This window comes from Budorcas taxicolor, chromosome 1, assembly GCF_023091745.1.
Source record: "Budorcas taxicolor isolate Tak-1 chromosome 1, Takin1.1, whole genome shotgun sequence".
Classification (NCBI taxonomy): Eukaryota; Metazoa; Chordata; class Mammalia; order Artiodactyla; family Bovidae; genus Budorcas; species Budorcas taxicolor.
In genome coordinates this window covers 45,550,748-45,559,693 of record NC_068910.1, presented here as the reverse complement: position 1 = coordinate 45,559,693, position 8,946 = coordinate 45,550,748, and positions in this window count along the sequence as shown.

Sequence of the window (8,946 nt, the reverse complement as noted above, 5' to 3'; positions counted from 1 at the left end):
TAAGTTTATTTACAATGTCTGCTATGTTTACTATGTCTATTTCTGTTTTGTATGTAGATTCTTTTTGTGTATTATTTTTTAGATTCCACATATAAGTGAAATAATATTTATCTTTCCTTCTCTGGCTTACTTCACTAAGTATAATATTGTCTAGGTCCATTTGTAGCTGCAAATGGAAATATTTCATTCTTTTTTATGTCTGAATAATATTCCATGGCATTTATTGATCACGTCTTAAACCAATCACCTATTGATAGGCACTTAGATTTTTTCCATCTCTTGCCTATTGTAATCATGCTTCTATGAATACTAGGGTGCATGTATCTTTTGGGATTATAGTTTTATCTGAATCCCTGGAGTGGGATTGCTGGATCATATGGCAACTCTATTTTTAGTTTTTGAAGGCCCATGCTGTTTTCCATAGTGGCTGTTCCAATTTACATTCCCACCAACCCTCCCAAGTGTAGGAGGGTTACCATTTCTCCTCACCCTCTCCAGCATGTTATTTGTAGACTTTTTAATGATGGCTGTTCTGACTGGTGTGGGTGATATATCACTGTAGATTTGATTCGCATTTCTTTCTTTAATGATTAGTAATGTTGAGCATCTTTTCATTTGCCTCTTGGCCATCTGTATGTCTTCTTTGGAGAAATGTTCTTTTAGGTCTTCTGGCATTTTTTGATTGGGTTGTTTTTGTTGTTGTTAAGTTATATTAGCTATTGGTATATTTTGGAAAGTAAGCCATTGTCAGTTGCATCATTTGCAAATATTTTCTCCCGGTTCATAGGTTTTTCTTTTTTTTTTTTATGGTTTTCTTTGGTGTACAAAAACTTATAAGTTTGATTAGGTTGGATTTGTTTATTTTTGTTTTTATTTCTGTTGGCCTGGGAGACTGACTTAAGAAAACAGTGGTGTGATTTATGTCAGAGAATATTTTGCCAATGGTCTCTTCAGGAGTTTTATGGTATCATGTTTTATGTTTAAAAAGGCTTCCTGGGTAGCACAGTGGTAAAGAATCCTCTTGCCAATGCCGGAGATGGAGATGTGCATTCAATCCCTGGGTCGGGAAGATTCCCTGGAGGACGAAACGGCCATCTACTCCAATATTCTTGCCTGGAGAATCCCATGGACAGAGAAGCCTGGTGAGCTTCAGTCCATGGGGTCACAAAGAGTTGGACATGACTAAGCAACTGAGCATGCATACATACATTCTAAATACAAGTCCATTGTCAAATATATGTTTTCAAATATTTTCTCTCAGTCTGTGGCTTGCTTTTTCATGCTCTTAACAGTGACTTTTGAAGAGAAAAGTTTTTTTGTTTTGATTAGGTCCAGTTATTAATATTCCTCTCTTAGATATTTTATAGGGTTTTCCAAGTTATTCTTCTAGAATTTTGATACTTTTTTTATCTTTCAAGTTCTTATGGCTTTTAATTTATTGGCATTAAATTATTCGTAACTCTCCTTTATTTTAAAACTATATTTATTTCGTTGTGCCAGGTCTTAGCTCATTGTGGCAAGTGAAATATTTTCAGTTGTGCCATGTGGGATCGTTAGTTGTGGGATGCGGGATCTAATTCCCTGACCAGAGATTGCACCCAGGCCTCCTGCGTTGGGAGTGTGGAACCTTAGCCACTGGACTGCCAGGAAGTCCCAACTTTTTCTTATCCGTCTTTTAATATTTGTGAAATCTGTATGATGTCACCTCTCTCATAGTATTGGTAATCTTTTAATTTTTGTTTTTTTACTGCTCAGTTTTGCTAAAGGCTTATCAATTTTATTGATATTTTCACTGGTTTTTCTCTCTTGTTTTTCTGTTTTCTGTTCCTATTTCTACTGCTCTTCTGATCTATAATTTCCTTCGCATCTGCTTACTCTTGGTTTAATTTGTACATTTTTTTAAAAGTTTTTCAAGGTAGACACTGAAGTCATCAATTTGAAAACTTTTTTTAAAACACCTAGGCCTTTAGTGCTATAAACTGCTCTTTACTGTTAGTGGCATCTCACAAATTTAGAATGTTGGGTTATTGTTTTCATTCGCTCATATTTTCTAATTTACTTTTTGATCCATGAATTAATTATAAATGTGTTATTTAGTTTTCAAAAATTGGGGAATTTTCCCAGTATGTTTCCATCGTTGGTTTCCAATTTAATTTCACTTTGTTGAGAGAACCTACTTTTAACCTGAATCCTTTTAAGTTTATTAACTTATTTTATGTACCAAAATATTGTCTGACTTGATAAATGGTCTGTGTGCATTTGAAAAAATGAATATTCTACTATTTCAGGGTATTATTTAAATATCAGTTAAATCAAATTGGTTGTTTTCTACATCTTTATTGATAAATCTTCTACATTTTTACTTACATATTCAAGTCTTTTACATTGTCAGTAATTCTGTCTTCTCTTGTTGTGCTAATTATTCAGAGGGAAGTTTGAAATCTCTCAGCCCCATGAGAGCTCTGGGCACTCTTCCCTCCAATCCCTTTAGGTGGTTCTTTCTTTGGCCTGTGGGAGTTTCCTCATACACATACACTGATCAATATTCAACCAAAAATTTAGCGGGGGGGGGACCCTCTCCTAAGCTCTGGAACTTTCTTTTTTTCCCCTTTATTTTATTATTTCTTAAATTGAAGTATAATTGATTTACAGTGATTCAGGAATACAGCAAAGTGATATATGCATATATATTTTTTCTTTTTCAGATATTTCCTTTACAGGTTATTACAAGATATTGAATCCCTATACAGATGATCCTTGTTGTTTATTTTATACATTGTAGTGTGTATCCATTAATCCCCAATTCTCAGTTTACCCCTCTCCCCCTTTCCCCTTTGGTAACCAGGAGTTGTTTTCTCTGTGAAGCTATTCCTGTTTTGTCAATAAGCCCATTTGTGTCTTTTTTTTTTTTTTAGGTTCCACATATAGGTGATGGACTTGTCTTTGTCTGACGTCACTCAGTATGGCCATCTCTAGGTCCATCTGTGTTGTTGCCCATGGCATCATTTTATTCTTTTTTATGGCTGGACCTCTGAGATCTCTGTTCTCCAGTACTCTGCCCTTTGAACTCTGGCTACTCTGACTACCAAGACTTTCAGCTCTTTCAGCTCAGAACTCAGCCTCGTTTTCTTTTCTTTGGCGCTGTGGGCTAGAAACTCTCCATGCAGTAAGATGGGGAAATCGTAAACTCTGCCTCATTTAATTCTCACTGTGCGTCATTAAGCATGCCTGATGTTTTCAAACTCACTGTTTCATATGCTTTGTCCAATTTTGTAACTATTTCAGGCTAGAGGATAAATCTAGTTCCTGTTACTCTGGACTGGAGCAGAAATCCTAACATCAGCTCTTGACTTCATGACTTCTCCCACTCTTTCTCACTCTGACACACTCTCTGCCCAACAGCTATCTTTTCTTTCTTTCTTTCTTTCTTTTTTTTTTTTAAACTATCTCTTAAGTTTTAAAGTCAGATTATGTCACTTCCTAGCTTAACAATCTTCAGTGGCGCCCACTGCTCCAGAACAGAGCACAGCTCTGGCTTGAGCACAGCTCACACAGCACTGCATGGCATGTTTCATGCTTCCCTCTTCAGCTTTACTTCCCTCCAACTCCTCCTGTTGCTCTTTGACCTCTAGCTTTAATACTATGGTCTCTGGTGCCTCAGGGCCTTTGCATATGATATTTCTTCTGCCTGAAATTCTCTTCACATATCTCTGCCATCTCTAGTTAGATAACTCTCACATCCTCCTCAAAGAAGCCCTCCATGACATCTCCAACCAGAATATGTTTTCCTGCCGTCCTTTCCCAGAGTTCTCAGTTCTTTTTTTCTACCTCCCTTTTCACGGATTTCATTACATCTTTGCATGCTTATTTAATCAGCATTGGACTTCTCTGCCAGACTTTACGCTCCAGGGGATGGCAGACAGCGTCTGCCTTGTTCTCCACTGCAGCTCCAGGATCTGGCACAGGGCTCCACACAGGGCGATGAGCGAGTGAATAAGGAAGGAAAAGCACGGCGGAGGCTGTCCACAGCCCCTCAGCCTTCCCCCCCGGCCCTGGTACAGTGAAAGCTTCTGAAGAAAAGTGCCTGGGATTCTCCATCTGAGGTCTTTCTCCACAGATGTGGTGCAGAAGGAGGTTGGGAGACTCCTAGAAGCAGTTCCTGCAAAATGGACAGGAAGTGAAAAGTAAAAGCCTCCGTTCACATCCTTCTCACACAAGATGACTGGGAGACAGATTCTCCTCAGTCTCCAGAGCTCGCCGGTGGGGCCCAGCCACTGAGTCCCACGGTGGTGGTGTGATTAATAATTCCCCCATATTACCTTTGTTAACTCCCTGTATCACTTCCCCAACCCTTGGCTAGAGCTTCCTAGTATTGCCTCTCAAACTGCTTTCCCTCAAATTCTTATTTTGGAGGAACCCGACTTAAGAGACTGATACAGCAAATGCAGGTCATGGGGAGTGACAGATTCTTGTAGGTGGGGATGATCCAAGTCATCAGTGTGTTCCCTGGGCTTCAGAAGTCTGATGTTGGAGAAGAAACGAAGGAGGGAGCTCTCTGCAAACCCTACGGGCAGGAGTGGGAAACGAGCAGGCTGTATTGGATTTCCTTCCCTGCTCCAGGAATGGAATGACTTTTCTGCTCCAATAAGCTGTCTGATTTGTTTCAAGACTTCTCCTCCCTCATCTTCAGGAACGATCTCCCTTCTCTGAGCATGATGACCCTTCACGTGCCAGTGAGACAGATCACCTGCCCTTCAGGTCACGTTGTTGATGTAAGCCTCAGTACTCTTCCTGCTCTTGCAAAATGTCTCTTTCACAAGCCAGGATCAAGTTCTTGACAGAAGAACAAAGTACGGAACACAGTAAATTCAAGGGTCTGGCCTCCACTCTCCCACCCCAAAGCAGGCCCAGGACTGGCAGTTTCTCCTGTGAACTAGAGAGTGGGTGATAGCAGTCTGATGAGAGCAGGACAAACAGACATTTTCCTCCAGAATTCTTTAGAATGTCTTTCAGATGATTGTCCCCTTCCAGCTTGGCTATGAATCAGGTAGATTTAGCCAGGCTAGAAGGGTTTTTCCAAAATTAAAGGAAGCAAAGCCAGCAAGCCTTCAGCCTTGTCTTTGATGAATGGAACTTGGCCCAGATGCCTTCTCTGAGGTTATATAGTCTGAAAACACACACTGAAGATCTACCCCAAATGCTGATACATATCCCAAGCAACGTGTTGCACAGGGTATTTGCTGAAGGAAGGGAATTGTTGAAGTCTGATCTTCCCCCTGTAGAAGTAGAGACCCAGAGCCCCCCTGAGCTTCTGTGGGAGACTCCCATCTGTGAGCAGCACTGTTCCAGGTAGCGTCTGGGTGAAACTCATCTTGCCTGTAGCTGGACCTCCGCCAATCAACTACTGTCATCGTCAGCAGATATTCTCTGGCTAGAATTTGTATGTGGTACACCGTGGATTGTTTAGGTAGTCTGAAAAGTAAAATAGAGTCTCATTGGGTAACTAAGCAAGTGAGCTCACCCGGGGCATCCTTGCAAGGCAGAGCCGTTATCCGTCTTGCTGAGTTTCTGAGGCTTCACCTGTATGTAATGCATTCTTCAGTCATACTGCCTTTGGGCAGTGGATCAAAAATTGGTGAAGGCAAATGGAGATACACAGCAGAAACCAAGTCAAGGACGACAGACAACTCTGGAGTCCCATGAAGGGCTGGCTCATCCAGAGGTTGCCCTAGATAGAGTCAGTGATGAGTGAAGTTAGTCATTTTCACCGAAAGACACTCCAGCAGAAGTGAAATGGACCACAGGAAGAAAAATGAAAGAGGAACACTTCCAGTTTTTTTTTTTTTTTACACTTCCAGTTTTAAAAAATATATATTTATTTAGTTTTGGCTGTGCTGGGTCTTCATTGCCGTGCGCAGAATTTCTTGAGTTGTGGGATCAGGGGTTACTCTTGAGTTGGGGTGCACAGGCTTCTCATTGCAGTGGCTTCTCTTGTTGCACAGCATGGGCTCTGGGCACTTGGGCTTCAGTAACTGCAGCACCTGGGCTCGGTGGTTGTGGCTCATGGGCTTAGTTGCTCTGCAGCATATAGAATCTTCCCAGACAAGGAATCGAACCCGTGTCCTTTGCACTGGAAGGCAGATTGATATCCACTCCACTGGTTTGGCTAAGAGATGGACCCCCCTCCCCCCGACCTACTCTCCTGCTCCCTGTCTCTACCCATCTCCTCCTTGGAAAGAGAACTTGCTAAAGTTATGGGTCAGAGCCCGACGTTCACTGAGACATTACACTTAGTGCAAATGCATGTCCCTGAATCCTTTCCTGCTGGAAGAAACAACTTGTGGTGTGTAAGCAGTTGCACATATATGAGAATGCATCTACAGTATAAATTTCTAGCAGGGGGATTTGTGAGTCAAGGTAAGTACATTTAAATTTTTAAATTTTGATAGCTATTTCTGAATTGTCCTCCCAAAAGGCTGCATCTCATGGCAGAGACTGCAAATAATCTACCCAATATCCATTCACCCTAATTCCCTTAATAATCAAAACATTATATTTTGGGGCCTTCCATGCTGATGGAGTGGCCAATGAGATGTAAGCAGAAGTTTTGAATGAGACTTCCTGGAAAGTCCTTTTTTGCTTTCTGTCCTTTTTCCTCTTCCTATATGGATCTCTGTTGTGATGGTAGGAGCTGCAGCAGCCTTCTTATGACCTTGAGGATAGGCAGTGTGTACTAAGGATGGGGAATCAAGAAGGCCAAATGAGTCTGGGTCCTTGAAAGCCCTGTTAGAGCTTTCAAACAGCTCTGGGCTGAGAAACTTCAGCAAACAAAGTCTTAATTGGTTTAAACTACACCAGGCTTCCCTTGTAGCTCAGTCAGTAAAGAGGTAAAGAATCTGCCTGCAATGCAGGAGACCTGGGTTTGATCCCTGGGTCAGGAAGACCCCCTGGAGAAGGAAATGGCAACCCACTCCAGTATTCTTGCCTGGAGAATCCCATGGACAGAGGAGCCTGGTGGGATACAGTTCATGGGGTCTCAAGAGTCGGACCCGACTTAGCGACTGAATGTATGTATAGGCTGCCCTTTGCTGCTAATAGCCCAATGTAGTCCCTGACTTATTCACATTGATTTATATTCTCATCTGTAGTGTATGATAGTACCTCTTCCCTCATACCACAGATAGTAAGTCATCTACTAGGTATTACAACCTACCCTATTTTTAGCATTTAATTAATTTTTTATTGAAGCATAATTGACATACAGAGTTATATTAGTTTCATGTGTACAGCATAACGATTCAGTATTTGTATATATTGTGAAATGACCACCACAATAAGTCTAGTTAATATGCATCACTATACATAGTTACAGAATTTTTTTTCTTTTGATGAGAACTTTTAAGATCTACTGTCTTAGCAACTTCCAAATATGCAGTACGGTATTAACTACGGTCACCGTGCTGTACATTACAGCCTCACGACTTATAACTGGAGGTTTGTATCTTTTGACTCCACTCACCTGTTTCACCTGCCTTCCACGCCCCAGGCCCTGGCAGCCATCAGTCTGTTCTCTGTGTCTAGGAACTTACTGGGTTTTTTTTTTTGGGAGGGGGTCCTGGATTCCACATATAAGTGAGGTTATATAGTATTTGTCTTTCTATGTCTGATTTATTTCACTTTGCCACTGTTCCCTATTTTTAATTCTTTAGTTTACAGCAAAATTATCTTTCAAGTAATTCAGGACATCAGGCAGGAAAAAGTGAAGTAAATCACTGGGTTGGAGATCTCAGGAGCAGCCATACTCAAGGTGTGTGTGTGTGTGTGTGTGTGTGTGTGCGCACGCTTAGTCGTGTCTGACTCTTTGGGACGCCATGCACTGTAGCATGCCAGGCTCCTCTGTCCATGGAATTCTCCAGGCAAGAATACTGGAGCGGGTTGCCATTTCCGACTCCAGGGGATCTTCCCGACTCAGGGATCAAAACCATGCCTCTTGTGTCTCCTTCACTGGCAGTGTCATTACCACTGTGCCACCTGGGAAAACGTTATTTGGGGGGCGTGCATTCTGAATGTCCAACTCTTTGTAACCCTATAGGTTGTAGCCCACTAGGCTCCTCTGTCCGTGGGATTTTCCAGATAAGAATACTGGAATGGGTTGGTATGCCCTCCTCCAGGGGATCTTCCCAACCCAGCGATCGAACCTGCATCTCTTATGTCTCCTGCATTGCCAAGCGGGTTCTTTACCACTAGCATTGGGGTGACTGCAGCTATTTGAGTAAATGAGACACCAGAGGAAGACAAGCCAGTGACCTAGGATGATCGTATAGGGTGTGGGGAGACTAGTTTGCTCAGTTAGGTATTTCCCAGGTGTGTGTACTGAAAGCACTGTTTTTTCTATGCAAAGGCATTTGCTGTGCCTTACTTCTCTCTCACATTCAGAGTAAAATCTTCTGGAAGCCTGGATGGGCAGGATGATTTAGGTAACAGTTACTGGCAGGAGCAAAAGGAAAAGGGCAGTGTTGGGGGAGAGAAGATGAAAGAGTGGGATGATGCTGAATTTGGCAAATTTTACATCTTCTTCCAAAACTTAAAGTTTATTAAAGGCAATAATTTGAGCTTCAGTTTCAGAAAAGTACTAGAATACATAGAAGAACTATACAAAAAAGATCTTCATGATCCACATAAGCACAATGGCGTGATCACTCACCTAGAGCTAGACATCCTGGAATGCAAAGTCAAGTGGGCCTTAGGAAGCATCACTACTAACAAAGCTAGTGGGGTGATGGAATTCCAGCTGAGCTCTTTCAAATCCTAAGAGATGATGCTATGAAAGTATGCCCTCAATATGCCAGCAAGTTTGGAAAACTCAGAAGTGGCCACAGGACTGGAAAAGGTCAGTTTTCATTCTAATCCCTAAGAAAGGCAATGCCAAAGAATGTTCAAACTGCC